This window comes from Pararge aegeria, chromosome Z (assembly GCF_905163445.1).
Source record: "Pararge aegeria chromosome Z, ilParAegt1.1, whole genome shotgun sequence".
NCBI lineage: Eukaryota > Metazoa > Arthropoda > Insecta > Lepidoptera > Nymphalidae > Pararge > Pararge aegeria.
Genome location: NC_053208.1, coordinates 16809235 through 16830729, shown reverse-complemented (window position 1 = coordinate 16830729; position 21495 = coordinate 16809235).

Here is a 21495-nt window from a genome sequence, read left to right as displayed (position 1 = left end):
AATAGCTACCTTGAAAAGGTTTGCCTAATCGGAATCATTTTCAATGCTTCTTAATTGCATCTTAATAAATTAAAAAAAATATTAAGATTTAACAACATAATTTGTTTACGAAAACACAAAACCAATTTAGAGCGTTTAATTGCTGAACTCTGGTTGTTTTCAATAAATGCTGAGTTAAATAATGATCGATGTCCTATTACTATGCACTAAATTGTAGATTTCCAGGTAAACAAACATTACCTTTGTCTTTTGTATTCTCGTTTCCTTCAATGGGCGCTTTAATTAAAAGATGTTAATTAAAAGTGTGAGTAGTTTTAAGTTCGTCTAAAGTTATAATAATAAAAGGTAAATAATGATCATTGTCAAACTGCTATAGGTAATAAAGGACAGCGCGGATAGCTCGGTGAATGAGGTTTCGGCTTCCATTTCTGAGGAACTGAGTTCTATTGCCGGCATGCAATTTTAACTTTTCGCTGTTATGTGTGTATATAAAATATCGCGTGCTTCAACATTAATAAAAAAATCCTAAGGAAAACTGCATGCTTGAGAATTCGCCATAATGTTTTCAAGGGTATATCAATCTACACTTGCGTGGTAGACGGCCGAAGCCATTATTCTTATTCGGAGAGGAGACCCGTGATCTGTAGTAGACCGGTAATAATGATAACATCATTATCAACACATTACCATGGCCTATTATTAAGCCTGATAAAAAAGCAAAGTAAAAGTATGGATGCCTAATTAATAAATAAAAAAATCCTTGTTACATTGTTGTAGAATTCTAAGATTTATTTTGTATTACTTGTGTTTCAAATTTTACGCAAAACTAAAATAAATTAATAAATTTTCGACCAGCTTGAATAATCTAAATTGAAACTAAAACAAAACTATAGATATGTTACTATTTATTATTTGTTACTTACCTAAAATATTACCAACTATATTTTCGATATAAATAATCAAATTAAGTAAAAATATCAAAACAGTTGATGTTATCGAAAGCATGGTAGAGCTATATTAAATTTAATACTAAAAAGGTTTCGACTCCAATGTTTAACAACGTAGTATTTCACTCTACAGTCCGTACTAATAATATAAATTCGAATGTGTATTTATTTGTTTGTATACTTTTTGTTTGTTTCCCATGTTAGACATAACCAATTTTGCTTATATTTAACATAGAAATAGCTAGCATCATGTTTTTATCCTGAAAAAGTAACCAAGATCTTTCCTGCATTTTGCAAATCTGCTAACGAAGCTTTGCATCCTAGTGAGAACTTTTAGTCTGAGAAAAGAATAGGTTGTTTTCTTAAAAAACTGAAACAAACGCAAGTGAAGTCGCGGGCAGCACTAATAATAAAGCTGATGAGTTGGTTTGTTTGCTTGAACGCGCTAATATCTCGAAGTACCCGTCGGTTTAAAAAATAGTTTTGCAATTTTATCGATTAGATAACTAATTCATGAGAAAGGCATTATCATTTTTCAATAATATTTTATGTATAAAGTTTGTATGAACGTCCATAATGTTTTAAGTTATATCGATTAAGATTGCTTGACCATTCATATAAAGGAGTTTTAAAAATCCTGCCCCTAAAGGTGTTAAATACCCCAAAGAAAGTTATTTGTTTACAACGCGTTGACTTAGGAAATATTAGTCTGATTTAAAACCAACACTTTCTGCATTTACTTTCGCAATTTCCAAGATAGGTTATTAGATAGGTTATTTGAGAATCACATGACGACCTTTAGGAGCAAACGTAGTAATTTATATTACATATTTTTTTCAATAAAAATAAATGTTAAAATAATTAAACAACAATGGTTGGTGGAATATTTGTTTCCGTTCCTTACCAATCTCGATACTTCTCTATAAAGATTTTGTGTGATTTTACGCCTTACGCCATGTAGTCACCTTAGTGTTGTCCCTTTGATGTCACATAGGACACTCGGGTCGTTAAAAGAAAGCCAACGGCTCCAAATGATTAAAATTAGTCTAAAACCTATTAGGCTGATTTGAATCATCAGGCGCAACGAACTTGAAACATCTATACATTCATTAAAAGACTGTTACTCCCCATACTAACTACCCTTCTGTACTCGGGTAGTAAAATTGGTATATTATTATTTAGAAGTTTAAAATTATGGCACCACTTTAAAATGTGATGTTCGAAATCCTTACTTAGTCATTGTACCAATAGCTGATGGTTTCATCTCCATATTAAACTGTATACAACTTTATTTTAATTCCCTCACGATCATGTCTGCCCATCCGAAAAAAGGTATCCAATCACCGACCGATATTGCTGTTTTTCCATGATTGCAAAGAGGTACGTGCACAAATGTTTACTTTTAAAACCAATTAAAACAAACGTCTGTGATAATATACACGCGCGCGAAACGCGTAGAATTCAGTGGTGGAATGCATCTAACATAATTGCTACAATTCCACAAGCTTAATTATATCAAAGGATTAATCATTTAGGTAGAACTTAATTACATGAGCATTCAAGTTGTAGTAAAGTTAATTCGATTATATTACTCTTCACCACAACCATCTTCAGCCTACTAATATCCCACTGCTTGGCACTTATCTCTTCTCTCTTAAGACGAAAGGGTTCCGGTACATAGACACGAAATGACACTCTAACATGGGGTAGTTCTTTTTCATTCTTACAACTTTTACAACAGCTCTGAAAGTGACGGGGTGGTTTTATTAAAACACTGGCGAAGGTTTTTCAGTTCAATGTCCTTCTCCATCCCGTTCCCCTTTTGCCTTGCACCTATCTTTCCCTGGATATTATAGATGTAGAAGAACATGCTTGGACCACGATGAAAAACCGACATTCGTAATGCTCCGATGTAAAGGAGTAGCAGAACAACGCGCAGCATAACTTGACATCCCAGCATCACTCCCTGAAGCACTTGGCGACCTGTGCGGCCTGCTAAGCTTCTGGCGTGACCGAGCGGGGAGCCGTACTAGTATCACTACGAACAACGGAAGGTTCCGGCCAACCAAGTACGGAGACAAGCCCAGAAGGAAGAAGAAGAAGAAGACCCTCTACTCTAACTACTCTAACTTTATTTTCTTTTCAGTGAACATTATCTCCCGTTTTTCCCTAGAGCGCGTACAACTTTTTCATTTTTAGTTTAATTGATATCCCCCCGATCCTTCTGTAAACCCGCAACTTAACGCTTTCAGCTTTTTCTTGCAGCTTCTATAAGAGACCAAGCTTCTGCTCCGTACAGAAAAATGAAGAAAATGAAACTGCATGCTTTGAATAGGTTAGTTAATGATTGTTATTAAATATCAGTTAAAAATGCATCGTTAGTCTAGTAGCTACCTAGATGGCCTAGAGGTAAGCATGCTCAGCGGATCACGTATTCCTGGGTTCGAATCCTGCATCGGTTCAAAAATTGTAGTGTGTTTTTCTGTTTCAGTACCAGCCCGGAGTTAAGAAATAAGCGGTGTAAAATCCCGTGCCTACTTTATGACAATGGTTATGAAAGCCCACCAACCCGTATTGGAACAGCGTGGTGGGTCTATGCTCTAAAGACAAATAAATAAATCTTGGCCCAGCAGTGGGATGTTAGTTCACATGCGCATGTCTTTTGTAGGCATTTCCCTTATACACGATCTTCTGTCGCATAAATAAGCCATTGTCTTCCTTGAATCGTAAGATATCATTATGTCCATAGTGTGCTCCATAAATGGATGATGTACAATTATTGAAGTACTATATCAATAAAAGGATTATGATTGGTTCGAACCGTCAAAAAGTTAATTAAATTATTATTTAAACATCTGTTGTTTCTCGTTACATGCACCGAGATTATTTACTGACATTGAAATCGATAAACGTCAATAGGTATTAAGATGCAGATCACGATACATTATTAATGTGCATAAATGTCTACTGTTATCTAAAACATTAAAGTCTGACTCAGTATTTGAAAATATTCATTTTTAATACAGGCTGTATGAATGCGTTCTGGTAAGATATACCAGAACGCTGAATAGCTGAAAGGCACGTATTTGTCTGCAGAGTGGTGCTACCAATAGGCCTCCTACTAGACTAGACAAAATAAAATTCAAGAATCATTAATTCCCAAACTGGGCCGGGCCTGTGTCCTGGGAACTTCTACTTACTTTTATGACAAAAGGGTACGGACCACTGCGCTAGTTATAAACTTATATTAGAGTAATTAGCTTTATTACATTAATGGCAGGCTACCGCAGTTCGCATAAGCGAAATGCACCGAATTTTAACACCCTTCGCACACCATATCGATTCAATACTTGATTGACATAAATGTGACCTGAAAATTATTGTTGTCCGATTTATTCGCTTGGGCTATCAGTGTACTCATCGTATACTACGTCCACAAAAATATTGAAAAGTTTACCCTGTTTCATGTAATGTATAGCTGACATTCCTAAGAATTTATTTCCTCAGAGTTGTCGTAGATTCGTTGCCACATAAAAAAACTAAAAAAACATTACGCCAAAAATTGTGGTAGCATACTTCAACTGCATACTATATTGGCAGTATCAAAGATTCCTGAATGCGAAAATAGAAAACTTGCATCGATGTAGCTGTAATGTTTCAATTGCTGGCAACTGATTTACGTCAAAGTTTATAATGTCCATTCCACGACCTAGCACATTACAAGACCGAAATCTTATAGTCCATACTTGCGCTTCAAGTAAGAATAAATCCTCTTAAACTCAACCCTTCGTAGAATTATTGGAAGTAGCGTTGCAGACGTCAACATGGCGCAAACTGATAAGCTGTAACTGTAAGACATTTGAAGCGCAGCGTTTGGACCACTTAGACCCAAAACACTACCGAGGCTAAAGCTTGTATTTACAAATATAACAATAGCGGTCAGCTTTACTGCGAGTCGTGCATTGAACTTTCAAGACTCAGTTTGGATACGCTAGGCACACCTTCCACAGCTCCAGACGTTGAAGCCAACATGTAGCATCATCATCATCTCCTATGATGATGATGCTACATGGTTTCCTACCACAATGAGAAGGGGTTAAGGCCTTAATCCACCACGATAGCTTACGGCTGGTTGGTGGACTCCACTCACCTTTGAGAACATTAGGCATAAAGTACTCTCAGGAATGCAGGTTTCCTTAAGATGTTTTCCTCAATCGTTGAAGCAAGTGATGTATTAAAAAAACGTTAAAAATTAAAAAAGTTACAGCTGGTATTCAAAGTTGGCCTCCCGAAAGTGAAGGCTAAGTCCTACCCACTGGGTTATCATCGCTTCTTCACACTTCATCATGATAGCCCCGCCCCAAAGCTAAAAAAAATTATGTTTAAAGTTTGATGCCCGCATTAGTAATAGCTTAGAGTATACTCTTGAGGCCTTTTTAATAAATGAGTCATAGGTGACAAAACACTGCATGTTTTTTTTATTACACGTGATGTTTTTATTGCGCTACAAGTAAGGTAATTAATGATGTAGTTTAAGATGATAGCGGGCTAATCAGTGAGCTCTGATATCTGATAGGTACCTAATACCTAGTAGAAATTCCTTGCCGTGGCCCGTGGATACTATTGTTGTAAATGTTTCCTGTACAGACTTTACGCTTCTCGGCATTGTGTGCCAGCATAAGCTTAAGAAAAAAAAAATCTTACAAAAAAAAACTGACAACTATTAAGCGAAATAGCCAGAAAGCATTAAGCATTTTTTACAACATTTTAAAGTTTCATGTCCATTTTAAAAGTCTGTGCCAAGTAAAAAAAATACCACTAGAAGTATTTTTTTTCTTCAAAATAATTTCATTTTTTTTAATGTACCCATCTCACAGCTTACAATAATTTAACTTACGTATTGTTATCATGTTCCCATGAGAGGAACTTTACAGGGTTGGTATCCTGTTGCCATTTTTTAACTGACGCACAAGGAGAGGTTATCTATTTATTGTTTTTTTTTAAGTCGTAATTATAAAAAATTTTTGTTAATCAATTAAGCAAGAATAAAAAGTTAACTTACAAAGAACCTTTCTTTATTTTATACATTCGTTCCATGACTTCGTCAAATTTTTTATTCGTAATAAAAGTGGGTATTTTAAGAGTCATTGGTGGACAGCAGCAGTCTTTTTTTAACTCCTTCGACGCGCCTATAAGGCCGGTATTTCTTCTTTTTCTAACCGGTGCATAGTGAAAGCTGTCGTTTGTTTTCGTAAAGTATTCTTTAAATTGCATAATTTCCTTATTCTTGGTTAAGCCTTTTAGATGCAGAAAATGTAGCATATCTTCATTGAAATTATACTCCATGGAACATTCTAGAATATGTATTGATAATATAGCATGTTTAATAAATACTACGTAAAGCACTGCCCAGAAAATCTAGGTCTGTTCGAGTCAAACCTTGCATATATGTATTAGAATTTAGTGTGTCGTGACTCGTGATACGTCAAAGCCCCTAGTTTAATTTGTTGAGTTTACATACGTAACGTTGCAGTTACGTTAATATTCCGTATAGAGTCGTCAAACTCCTTAATCTCTAAAATTTGTATGGAGTTATCAAACAACTAATATGGCAGTGCAAATTGGGGATGGTAGATCTTTACCAACGTAAGTTTATACGTATCTAGTTGTGATAAGATACAAATTGCAATGCTTAGAGATCGATCTGAAAGCATCAAAGAGGATTTCTCTTTGATGCCTTGAACTCCAAAAGTTTGAATTTCGTGAATCTATGTGGATTTCCAGTATCTAGGCGAATTTTGCCCCAAATTTACGTCCCACCAAATCTTTTTTTCATGGATTGAAATTTAGTTGCAATAATCGTTTGTGCTTAAACCACTATGTTAACTTGTGGATCTTGATTATTTTCTCACGCCCACCGCCAAAGTAAATTAGCCCCACAAACCCATATGTCATCAGTTCGATGGGTTTTTGTTCTGTATCCCTCTATTTTTCGGTAGAGGAAACCTATGCCACGAGACATAAATTCTTCCGTTGACGATGGCATTCATTAACGACACTAAAATAAACCTATAAGGTTTCAAACTTTGCTACGGATTTATGATATCCTATATCAATGGCAGATAAAAATAATTTTGCGGTATGTTTTTCTACTAAAGAAAATTTATATTTTAAGAGCAAAAAGACTGAGATATATAATCCTATTCAGTCGGGTCTGGTTATTTTTCCATAGACTTTGAGCGTTCTTCTTTAAGGAAGATTATACTTTATATCTTTAATGTATGTTGAAGCAAAAATTTCCGATTCTAGGTACTTTTCAGTGGAATAATTGACGGAGATAGCGCAACAAGGACAAAAGTTTTAACAACTGAAGCGGACAAAAGTTCCAGCTATGTCTAGAATACTTAAATGGCGATCTCAGCTGCAGTATGATGAGAATTGAAATACCCATTCTCTTAAAATACGGTAAGAATTAAATTTTATTCAGGGAACTCTTTCTATTAGAGTTCATCTAAACAGCGAGCTTGTTTTATTTATTAACAAGACGATTTTATTTATCGGAACGTCTACCGTCCGATGTTAAATCAATCTAATCGAAAATCTTCGGATAGCAAATTGAAGATAATAGTGCTATCTCCTCATTAACAGAGAAGAGTAGATAGTATAGCTCTACCTCCTTCTCGAGTTTATAAAGTTAGTCTTTTTTTTGTGAAAGTTTAGTCAAAACCGTTTCTGCTATTACGTTAATGAGAGAGGAATTTTGTTTATTAAACAACAAAAAAAAAACAATGGATAAGTGCTATTTAGATTTGCTTATTAAGGGTTCGGAGCCTGAGAAGAAAATATGTATTTCGAATGAAAAAATTGTATTTAGTTAAAATTTAACAGATTTTTTATTTTTAAACTACATGTTGTTCAAGACTATTTGAATTAGGCCGTAAATGATTACTGCGGAAATCAATAAGAGTATTTGTTTTCTTTTATATGTAATATTTGAGATAAACTATATGGGCTCTATTTACAATTCAATTACTCATTGAACCAGCTTTAATTTAAAAAAAAAGAAAAAGAATATGCTAATGCTAACTTATAAGTTATATTAGTACCGTAGACTACCCTAATATGTTATACAAAAATCAGTAAATATTTAAATCCATGCAAAAATCTAGATTGCTTGCCTATTGCGACGTAGGTACAAGTAAGGGCCGGAACTAAAGTACGAGTATATCGTCCTACGCGACTTCAGTTCAGCCAGGATAGCAGCATATTTTCCATATCAGTACCTTCTGCATCGAAGGCGTTTATTATGATCGTAATATTACGTGAATATCAAAATACCTCGAGGTATAAGGATTCATGTGCGATACGTAAATTGATATATTGACATTCACCGTCATGCTGAAAGCCGTGTCCACACTTTTACGATTTCATCTTCAACTTACAAGCTCTACTTTTAAATTATTTGTTAGTTTATATTATGTTGTTAATGGTGAATGTAGCAGCTGTACGCCAAGAAGCGTACAACATAATATATACCTGTCGATAAACGCTAAGTCAGTATTTATTTAATCTCTGATAATAACGATAATTACGAATGAACATGACTAGTTTGGTATTGTGTTTAAATATTGATTTGACGTGCAGTTCTTTTCTACGAACACCCAATTGAAATTCTTTTTAGATGCTAATATTGACGAAGATGCCAATGGCAATTGCAGAGTATAAAAATACCACCTTGTCTTGTTATCCCGTCTTCAGAGGTTCGAGTATGTCTATAATTTTGTAATCGACTTTACCAAATGAATGACTAGTTCAGCTGTAAACACAATCGTTTTTTGATTCTGCTGATCACATTTCAAGCGTCCTGTACATTTTAACCAGTTAACGTATATCTAGGCCGTAAGTTAATCATTTTTTTTAACTTAATCATCATATTTTCTTTTAGTTTAGTCAAATGTTTGATGCGAAGCACGGCACGTTGTCTAAGCAGCTTCGTTCTAAAATGAGTGGCAATGCTTTGGTTTAATACTTTAATTTTAGTAAGATTAATAAATTAATACGCAAATAATCTTGTCATTTTACATGTATTTTTGTGGTAAACGTGATTTAAAAAAAAAACTTAAAACACCTATCATCGGTATATCGTGACCCTCCGATATCGCAAATTAAATCAGTGCTACGATCACAGAGTACGCGACCATTCATAAACTCGCATGCACTGACATCACTCCAATAATAATGGAACGCATGTATTTTGTATGGTAGGATTGCAAACTCGATCAACCTTCAAGCTTCATGCAAATTGGATGACATACTTCATGGTCTGTAGTCTACATTGGCGGAGATCCGCCGAAATTAATAGTACAGAGCAGATGAAATACTTTCCGCAGAATTAAAGCACAGATTAGTTATTATCAGAAGGAAGTTTGTAACGCAAATTGTATAACTTATTTAAAAGTGAGTATGATGAGTATGCGAACAAATAGTTGTGAGTTGTTTCAATTAAATAAATGATCGACATGTATTTAATCTTTTTAAACCTTGGCGGCTTTTTGAAACGGTATATAAAATCAGTAGTGTGACTTTATATTTTATTTAAAAAAGCTTTTAATACTATAATCAAAACAACCTGCGCTAGAGTAGTCTACTAGCTTGATATTCAAGAATGGTGTGAGATGAATAATAGTTTACAAGTTATGTCTCACCGAAATCTTAAAACAATAATTAAATAGTTCAAACAAACTAAAAAAAACACGCTTGGTATAAAAACTAAACTAATTTCTTTCTTTTAGTTTATAATAGCGATTTTTTTTAGTTTTTCTTGATCTATTATTTTTATTAGAGCAAAATTAATCGGTAACCCATCCACCATTAAAGAGATAAAGTATTTTTTTTTTATTCAGTGTGCCCGTCTCTCGAAATGCAAGTTCTAATTATTATTTAAAACAGGCCATTAAAAAGTAATAGCTAACGCCCTCTACCATCTAGTAGCTTAATGTTTTCTGTGGAATTTGTTAGGTATGCGAACGCCATAGGTTTTTTACATTTGGGTCTAGATGGCGCTGTAGTAATTAGTAAAAAATCTTATTTTTTATAGTGAAAATTGGAATAATCTTTTCAGATTAGTGTATTGTCATCGGTCCTCGATATGTCTACAAAGTTTGAAAGAAATCTGACCGTTTAAAGTGGGTCAAAATCGCGCCCAAAGAAGTCGGTTACAAACAAACATACAAGTGAAGCTAATATAAAGCGTGTAAAAATATGCAATCTGTCTGCTTTTTCAAATTATAATACTTAGGTATCTACGCTTATGGTATAGGTAAATAATTATATAAAGCGGAAGAGTTCTTCGTTCTTTTTTTAAACGCGCTAATCTCTGCATCTACCAGTCGGAGTTTTTCGTCCTTAAAAGGCTTGAATAGGGTACCAATTGTATGAAAGACCGACATTTAACAAATTTTATCTTATTTATAGATCGCTATAAATAAGATTAAATTTGAAGATGTTAAAAAAGCTACTAAAATGGTAAAAAATTGCGTTCCGAGATTCATAAAATTCCAAACCTCCACACGTGTTGAATTTCGGATATTTGATTTACTATCACTTATTCTTTACCATTACCGCCTAGTGTTTACCATATTATTTCTCAGGTGACATTGGCATTCGCAATACTAGTCATTTAGTCAGCACTGGAAAAATGACATTTTATCGGTTATGAAGAGTTGTTTTTGCAATTTGTAATTTGTAAAACCGCAATAAGCTCAGGAAACTTAAGAATGATTTAAAAAAAAATACGTTTTAAATCCCATTTCACTAGGCGAGGAGACGGTGTGGGTCGGAACATATCTGTATTTGTACTTTAGTAAATTATTATGGTAATAATGTATTGATACGTTTTTACTGAAAATTCAAAATTCATTTATTTCAATTAGGTAGGCTAACTATATACACACTTTTGAAACGTCGAGTCTGGCTGTTTATAGTGACCTACCACCGGCTCGGAAGGCAGATTCAACCGAGAAGAAGTAACAAGAACAGCAGTTGCTCTCTTCCAACATCAACAATTTACGACGTAATTCATGTATTTAATAGTGTGGTATGAAAATATACAAATTTTAACTACAATTAACGAAACTATATGATAAATATTATGATGACAAAGTACACGGTTTACTAGAAACAGAGTGTTTCAATATAAATTGTTATTAAAATAACAATAATTGGCTATGTTCAGTGTAAATACTGACCTTTATTCGGAGGGCAATCACATACTACATCTGGATTTTTGATAGGGAAGTTATTATTTATTTCATGTCTTCGGAAGAAGTATTCAATAGGTTCTTGCGGTGCTGACCACGACCAGCGTTCCCACGGTAACGTGCCTTCAACTTCTACATACATTGTCGGATGCAGAATAAAGAAAATCCTTATGATGTTGGTGAACACAACCTCAAAATTTAATAGGTAAAATATATTATTATTTGCTAATAAAACATAATAATTGTAATCCGTGGCTTAGCTGGTTATTTGTTCAGGCTACAAACCTTTATTGGCATGTTTTAGCTATGTCGTCATGATCGTAGAAAAGTTGACGGCTTTGCTGTTTTTATTGCACTTTCATTTTATTTATTTATTTTATTTCTTATAATAAGTATTACACATAAATAAACTAATTTTTAGATTATAAATGTTGTTCGGTTGTATTACTATTTGTATGTAAGTTTATACTGACTTTTAATCCACACCAATCCAAGCGTAATAATTATTTTTTACCTACCGTTCATGACTAAATAATACCAACCTTGGTTATGTTGATTCGGAAAATATTATCTGTGCCTATCTTTAAAATAATACTGAAACTACAATAACACAATTTCGCTGGCTATAAGTAGCTAATTCAATTGGAAATTATTGATTAATTTGGAAATTGAGAAATTTATTAAATATATTAGATATAGATTAATTCCAAATAAGTGAACGTTGAAAAGAACAGGAACAGAGACATAAATAAAGGTCTTAATTATTTTACAATATTATAATTAAAATATCATTCTGCGCTTGATCTAAAGGACCAAAAGGACTATCTTAGTGACTTATGAAGAAACACCTGCTTTCTCGTTCTTAAAAGGTTTTCAGTTGTAAAAGCCGCTTCAAAATCTACATTACTAACTTTTACTTTACAGCCTGTTCCTACAACAGGTGGTCTTCTACCCTCTTCTGAATCATTCCAATAGGTAGGACAAATTGTAAAATGTGGTCTTGTGGTGCTCTTTCGGAACGGAGCTCGATCAGCGTTTGAATAAATACTTTGATGGTCTCGGGAGTACATTTTTTTGTATATTGTTTGGCTTTTCTTCTGTCCAACATAAATTGGAAACAGCATATTAAAATTATTTAAGTTATTGCACGCTCCTTTGCATATTCTAAATGGCGCCGTAAAAAGTAACAGCTCTGGTCTTTCTTTTGGTTCTACAATTTTTATTATTTTTATAAATGTAAATTCAAAATTCATATACTTCAACTAGGCCTATTTTGTAAGCACTTTTGAAACGTAACTTCCGTTTCAATTTGAAATTGGCAATTATGAATACTAAATGAATTAACAATATCAAACGAATGAACAGCACTATAATCTTGTATTAATAAAAAAAAATACACAAATAATTGTGCGTACACATTCCTCATATAATTGCCTATATTGCAGAGCTACTTACTCTCCCCATCGACAACTTGTTTAAAAAACTTTTCCCCGTCGACGGCTTCATCGATTTTTTCAGCTTCCTTATACAAATCTACCACTTTTGAAGCAAATATAATACGAACCGTACAAAAAACTAAACCAAATAAAAAACATACCATGTTAAAATGAAAACTAAGAAACTATGGAATCGTTCAATATTATCAAAAATATCCATTTTTCTTTATGGTTTTATTGTAATAAAATATTTAATGGTAAAACTACGAGCAGTTATAATTATAATATGTATGATCATAATGGCAATTGCAGCCTAGTTTTTTTTTTTAAACCTTTAGTGAAAGGTTTTCCACCAAATCTACTTTGGCGCTCTGTTAAATCTGCTTAAATAAATTAAATTTACTGCCATGATATAAATCAATTAAAATTTAACTTAACAGTTGTTTAGTTTACAATTTCATTGATTTTATCATCCCATTCCTATGAACTAAGACGAGAAAATGGGTAGACATTAATATTTTAGTATATAGTGCCGCACATGTGATTTATTTCACAGGTCATCAAAAGTTTCAATGTGTTTCCTGTCCTACAACCACTATTGTATTATACTTGGAGATCTAAGCACTAAAGTAATAATAATATTAACTGCCTAGTGGTGAGCATGTTTGGCTGCAGATAACAATGCTCTGAGTTAGATCCCCGGGTCGAGCCAATAAATAATATAAGATTTTTCTATCTAGAAATTCTTAGTACGTACCAGCGAGCAGAGCGGAAATTGGCGTTGATTGACCTCTGTACCTGGAGAGAATGTTACACAGTCGGTCCTGCGTCTGATCTTTTTCCGGTCGTATCAGGGCTACCGTCCCATCGGGCTATGTGAGTGAGGGAATAGAGCAAGCATCTGTGTAGTACGCACACGCTGGCAACGGCGTGCATAGAGGGTGCGTGATGATATAAAATGTCCAGTAAGAGTTATAAAAACTTAAGGGTAGGCTTTTTATAACTCTAACAAAGCCTGTCCTTAAGGTTTTCATAACTCGTATAGAAGTTTTTTTTTTAAATTTTATATCATCTGCATACCCTGTGCATACCCTCTAAGCACCCCACTGCTCACTGGTGCACTATAATTATTTACCCACTTTACAAATTAACTACAAATTTATATTGTACGGGTGCTGGATGTAAGCTTATGCTGATTATATGCTTTATAACATTTTTAATCTACAGCAATGAAGAAACAAAAAAGCTGTTTATTTACTAGCCCAGTGGAGTTCAGCTTCACTTTTATTTATTAATTTATTCATAAGCCTTGTATGTACGTTCAACCTTATTGTGCTGTTGTATTTGTATCTCTAAATAAAAGTGTATTCATGCATTCATTAATTCATAAGACACACCAGCAATTAATTGTAACAAAACACATAAAAAAAAAAATTATGTGTTAGAATTACAAATTCTGTCTAGTGCCATTACAATAATTACACTTTCGGGGGTGTGAGTTCGAATCCAAGCATAGTCCTCTAACTTTTCTTATTTATGCACGTTTTAAGCAATTAAAATATCACTTGATCCAACGGTGAAGGAAAACACACTTCTCTTTTTCTTGAGTCAAAAATTTTACCATACAATGTGGTCCACCATCGTTACACGATCTCATGTCATGTTAGGTGGAGTTTGGTGTTTATTTTGCGTCATAGTATCGAAACCTGCGTATTCGGAATCTGACATGATAAAGATAAATGAGTTTCAGTCAAATAAAATGAATGATGAGGTTTTTCCGCACTAAAATATATTGTTGACTTGAGGCAACTGTGGCCTGAAATTAAAATCTGCTCTTTGAAAACAAGCCTTTTTCATTACCCAACGGATCTAGCTATTGAAACAGTTATCCTTTGACAAATCCAAAAAAACCAAAATTAAGTATCCATATTTATTAAACTAAACGTATTATATATAAAATTGTATTTGAAGTTATAAGATGGGATAAAATCTTCAGTGGAAGTCTTAATTTATTCTTATCTAGTGGTTATGAATAAATATGAAAATATCTTTATAGTACCTACTTCTTTACTTTACCTACTAAAAGTTAGCCCTTGACTGCAAATCGCCTCGTGGTAAGTGATAATGCAGTCTAAGATGGTAGATAGACCGAACCTTAGCGGTATGGTCATACAATGTGGACCACATCACCATCGTTATATGGCATAAATCACTTATACAGTTTCTGTGCGGCATCGTATCGGAACGGTATATTGCCACAAGGGAAAACCAGATAAAACTCAGAAAATAAATTCCTGAAAATTTACCCAGCCAGGAATCGAATCGAATCCTGCGCACATACGCCAGCGAGTTTGAGCAAGTTTTTTTAAATTATTAATAGTTGTGAAAATAATAACATGTCCATACAATTTCAGCCACTATAACGGCTCGGCCACGACATATTCGCGCCAAGAATAATGTAGCATTCTTGGTACTTTTCCATACTTTTTTTTGTCGCTAGACGCTATGCCGTTATTCAACAAATTTTGTAGTACCAATACGTATATTTATCAAGGTCTATTGGTTCGTTAAGCAGTGATAGCGTAGTGATTACGGCTGCACTTTCGGGACGCCGAGTTCGAATCCCACCTATAGCTTTTCTAAGTTATAAGCTATAAAATATCACTTGCTTCAACGCGAAGGTAAACATCGTGAGAAAACCTGCATGCCTGAGAGTTCTCGAAGGCGTGTGGAGTCCAATCCGTCCTGGGCAAGCGTGGTGGACTACAGCCTAACCACTTATCATTGTGGGAGGAGAGCCGTACTGGTTTGGTTCGCTATACACTAGCCCTATTTAATTGTTACTAAGTTGCCACAGAAATCTCAAAGAAAGTGTATTTTTATTAAGATTTACTATAGCTATACAAAGTAACAGAACTTGAGACAAAGCCGCTGTGAGATAAGAGCAGGTTCAGAATACCTCTTAAAATTATTGCTACTCTGTTGACTCCCCAACTTGCCTATAACTGAAAGAAAGATAAAAAAACAGCGCCCTAATGCGAAAGGAAAATTTCTTTTTTTCATTCCTTTCTAAGTGAACAGTTGACTCCAAATCCCTGATGGAAATTGATGATGCAGTCTGATGTGGTATGGGCTAACCAACATAAGTTATGGGTTAGAACGCCGTCGAGAACATTATGGGGAACTTTTGGGCATTTAGGTTTCCTCAAACAGCAGTAAATCCATATTAAGGAAAATATGTATAAACCCTGTTATAATCTGTTTGTTGGGCCGAAATTGCCGGAAAGACATATTTGTTGATTTTAGCGGACTAGGGTAAATGATAAAACTTCAGAAGGTTCTGCTGAGATAATCTGCTATTTTTCCCATTGTCCTGATAATTCCTGGTACGGTAATCTGGTAAAGGTAATCCGGTAAAGGTGAGTATAATGTAGCTGGCAGGCAGCTACATTAATTTTATGATATTCCGTTCCTTAATTTATATATTGTATGGCTCTGACAAATAGATGGTTGGGTGGTTGGACAGATAGTGCAACCTCACCCAAGTAAAATGTAAGACCTCGCTTCGTTCATTTCCTTTATTAAAGTTAACATTAAATCGATATAAATATTGTGCTGTGTATGTCGATTATCAGGCACATTAAAAATTGATGTTTCAGTAAAAAAATAATAATTATTCAAATACAGAACGTATGACGTACCGAAATAAATAGAAGTACAATGATTAAAATATTTGGCATGGTTAAAATAGTGTCAAACATAATAATAGAAGTTGACTATATAATCCACCTTTTAGTCAGAGTGTGTGACACGGATGATGTAAAATACAATTTATAACTGTCATTGGATCCCAAACACTTTTCTAATTATTTGCGTATGTTCATGACTACTTAACAATTGGTTTGTGAGCGAGTTAAAAATACTCATCCAAGCCTCTGGCCTAGAATGAGGGAATGTTAATAAACACTTCTCCACATGTGACATGACGAAAATTATGTTTTTAGGACTCAGCTAAACTTCTGGGAATCGTTTCGAAGACCGAGCCAAGGTCGTGTGACGGAAGAAAATAATATTATACTGTTTGTAGTTAAGCGTTCACGGTGAAGGGGTCATGGACCTTCAGTAGAATATTATGGTTTTCATTTATATTTCATTTCACACGACGCGATGGGGATGGATTTATTTATATCGTTCATTGGTTGTACTTCATAATGATAAGATTATAAGGAGTATTGTGATCATCTTTATTTATTCCTCTTCGAGTTATCCATTGACAGTAATCTCACCGTATAGTAGGTAATGATGCATTCTAAAGTGGTAGCAGGTTAACCTGTTCGGAGTATAGCTATTATAGCCATACCCATATTCGTTTTCTAGGCGGCATCGTATCGGAACGCAAAAAGCCTTGCAATCTATTCTAATCTTGATCTACTCCAGAGAATGTTCAGAAATTATAATTTGCCAAATCGCACCTGCTGGGGTTCGACCCCGGGACCTTTCCACCTTGAAGACCAAAGCACTCGCCACTTCGCTATGGAGGTGAGTAACACCTATGATGCAGTCAGATGTACCAATATATACTCACACATGTCACACATCGTGCGCATTTTCATCGCGGGCGTATTGTATACTCGTAATTAAATCTGACACACTTTTATATTGTCTTTCATGTTGACGGTGATCTGACAGTTTTCGAAGTATAGTGTGGGCACACTTGTGACATTAACATTGTACGCCCCTGCCAATAGATTATTCCCAGAATTGAGTTTCCAGTAACACACCATTTATTAGAGTGGCAAGTTGCTACCTACAACTACTGATATTATGACGTCACTGGTCCCTTGCTGAAATTTCCACACAACCACGATCTTGTTTTGTTTGTGTTCTGTGACTCTCTTTAACTCTCTTGATGTAGTCTGTATTTTATACAAACGTACATTTTCTTCACCACTTCACCACCTCGTGACTCGAACCAACGCTCTTCACAGCTTTGCCATTTTATATAGCTTTAGAGCTATGTCGGTAACTCTGGCTCTTGTACGGATGCTCTCATTGCTAATCTAATCACCCACTGGAGAATATCGGTACCGGGATCGAATATCGAATATAATAATAAAACGTATGTAGGGGTCTCGGCACCTATTAATAGGATGTTAACTCTGTATAACAGCATTAATAAAGTGCTTGACATAGAAATAATAGGGCATAGTCTTCCTACATTTAAAAAATAAAGGACCACTTCCTATAGCAACACCACAGTGTTGCTATAGGAAGTGTCCGAAGTCCTATATTGTTTAAACTTAGTATTATCTGAATAGGTAGAAAGTGAAATTTATAGCCAAAGAATCAAAATAAATGTTGCAATCATTATTAAAAGATAAAGATTGTGTGCAATGTCAATCAAACCGATTTTATATTATCTTCTTTGAAGTAAAACTTCTTGAGTAACATTACGATTTAAAAGAACGAAAAAAACACATAAATATATAGGATTTTGTGTAGCTGATTAAACCTAATGGTTTAACAGCGTAACGCGGGCTTGTTGGCGTGCCTAGGGCTCGAAGAAGTGAAGAGATCGTCGACCTGAAGGCCCCTCATGTGAGGCCCATTTTCTTTCCTATTTTAGTGACAATGGAAATTGAATAATATGTAAAATAACATTTTACGTTAAAATATTAAATAATTTCTAAGCTTGATAAATTAATTAACCTTACATTTATCCTAATATCCCTTATTCTTAATATCCATCTCAATCTGACGCAGGGTACTTTTTATATTTTTCACTTCTGCTGTGTTTCAATTAATTGCACAGAATTTTTATGATAAACATGCAAATATTAATTTATGAGCGAATGTTGGACATCGAAATGGCATACCCAGTCATTATAAGTACAACCTTGCATAATTAATAAGTCTAGCTTGTTTCAACGGATACCGAATATTGTACGCAACTAAATTCGTCAACCTAGAATACTCCCGGTTTTAAACAGTTGTACTGTTTATTATTCTAGCATACTTTATAGCCTACTAAATTTAACATGAATTAAAATAATTGTTACCAGACTTCGGCGATCCCTTTACAGCACACAGGCAGTGAGAGCCTAGTTTTTAGGGCTTTGGCCTCCCTTTCGGGTTTCGAAGTTGATCGCTGGCACACTCATAACTGAGACTACGTTAATTTATTAAGCAATTGAAATATCACATGCGGTCAAGAAAAAAATGTGTTGATCAGAGTTCTTCATAACGTTTTTCAAGACGTGTGAAGTCAAATAAGAACCTGCACTTGGCCTACAGGGCAAACCAACAAACCAACAATATTTTCTTGTTTATTCATTGACTAGATCTATTAGGTATAAGGTCCGAAAGGCTGTTCCTTTGAGCTTTTCCTTAATTTATTTTATTAAATCCTAGCCATTTTCAAGTTAAGACATACGCAGTGCAATTCATACTTAAATGATAAATGCGATCTAATATTATAAATGTCCGTCTGTCTATTTATTTGTTATTTTTTTACGACTACACGGCTAAACGAATCTTAATGAAACTTGGCAAGGGGATAGATAATATTTTTTTGATCTTTCTTTTGTCTCAAAAAATATTCTTGAGGGGGTAAATTAGGGATTGAAAGTTTGTATGAAAGTCCCATGTTTTCAAGGTCAGAGATACTGAAATTTATAAAAACTTTTAACAACGTTTTTTGGATGTCACCTTTTCAGGGTGGAAAAAGAGAGGATTTTACTTTTTTTTAAGCCAACAAACCACTCAACTTCGGTTTGCCGACGATGTAGTCATCAGGGAGATCTTATTACGATGCTCAATGACCTCAGTAGAGTACCTCAACAGGTGGGCCTACTCTATAGGTGGGTGGGTGGTAAAATTATGTCTAACGCTCATGTACCGCTCCAGCAAGTAATAGTACTTTGCACTCGAAATTGGAGACGAGTACATATTATTAGGATTCACTTTCCTGTCAGATAGGTTAAATATCGAGAAAGAGGTGAACTGCCGAATCCTTCTCTGATGGGCAGCTTTCGAGAAACGTGGATACGTGGAAATCGGGACTTAACGGGAAAAATCCGCTGACGATGGGTGGGATAAGGGTGGTAAAATTCTGAACTCCTTTTTTCTATTTAAGAGAGCATGCCTGACATTAGTGGTATATTAAGAGGAAAACTTTATTAGGATAGAAGTTCACACTAAGTAATACTACAAACATTTTGATGTACATTTTAATTCATGCAAAACCACCGCAACCGCGCGAGTGTGCGGCGGTCAAAGGGGGAGGCGAAACATGTAGCGGAAATTTAAAGTAAATGTTTTTTTTTTCTAATCATTATAGTTCGACATTCAAAGCACCTACCACATTGGTTGTGGTCTCATCAAATAGCCCCCGATCACATTTACGAGGTAGTAGTATAAATTCAAACTCTAATAGTGACTAATTTGAAGTTACTGTGTTACTCATATCAGAAATTATAGGGCTCTGGCTCACTTACAGATTGGTAAGACCAAGTTAACTTATAAATCTTGGTTGACTTGGTTAACGCTCACATTCCCGTTTGATACGATCGCTCTGGTTTACTTTAATTATTATTATTTGTAAGCGTCTGTTCTGATACATATACAGCATTATTTTTCTGATTAATAGATAGCTTCTCTATTTTTAAAACCCGACGTAAAAACGAAGGTGTGTTTTAAGTTTGACGTGTGTGTGTCTGTCTGTGGCATCTCATAACGAACGAATGAACCGATTTAGATCGTGGTTTTTATTTGTTTGAAGGGGAATCAGTCGGGAGTGTTTTTAGTTTGTAAAATTATTTAATTTAAGTATTTTATTAATATTATACTAGCTGTGAGTAAATTATCTTTCAAACTTTCAAAGTCTGGCATATTGGAGAATTTGGTATCCATCAGTCTCAGCTCCTTTCACTAACAAAGAGTTGTAATCGTAAAAGGAAGAATCGAAATCGCATCGTTAGTTAATTCAAATTCTTTTGTTGACCAAGATTTTTTTTTTACATTTTTTATTATTGTCCTAGCAGTACTCCTACTCATAAATGTGGCAACAAGTTATGTACTCAGTATCATTAATCCTTAAGGTTTCTTGAGTCTGTCTGTCTGTCTGCTGAGGAGTTGTTTTCTTCATCTCAAATTATATGCATCAGATCAACACGAAAATTGGGCAGAAATAACCTGTTACCTTAAGATCCAGTATAAAAATAATTATTTGAACCTTTGACGGAGTTATGTTGTAATATCGGCAAACACTTTAACCCCCCTTACCACAAGAACTGTGCTGAATCTTGGGATACGAATATATGTCCTACCTCGAAGTATGAACTCAAATCATGCAGTTTTATTTGAATCCTAACAGTAGTTTCAGCGTGTTGCGCGGCCAGGATAGACAGCGAAAAAAGAAACAAATTCAGGCCCTATGCCCATATACCGTAGTAGCTCTTAAATCAACTTATTAAATTGGGAATGCTGTTTCTTTTCAGTCTAGAGAAAAGAAGACTACCTTCTCCTCCAAGTTGATTTGCCAGGTCGTTCACATGTGCCGTTATCGCCCTTGATACTTACTACTGTATGCCCATATTTCCTCTCTAACTGTTTTGCATCCACATATTATATTTGGATACATTTAAATGCAGACCTGCACTAATACAATGCACAAACCTATTCGTCTTGTATTATCGTAGAATTAGCGATGCTCAAAGGTGCCTAAGTGTGAACTACTGATTTAAACATAATTAAAAGTCAAGATATCGAGAGCGTAAGCTTGAGACAGACGCGCGAGTGTGGGCACGGCTTATTAACGTTGATATCGAGAAGTAACGATTGAGACGTTTAATG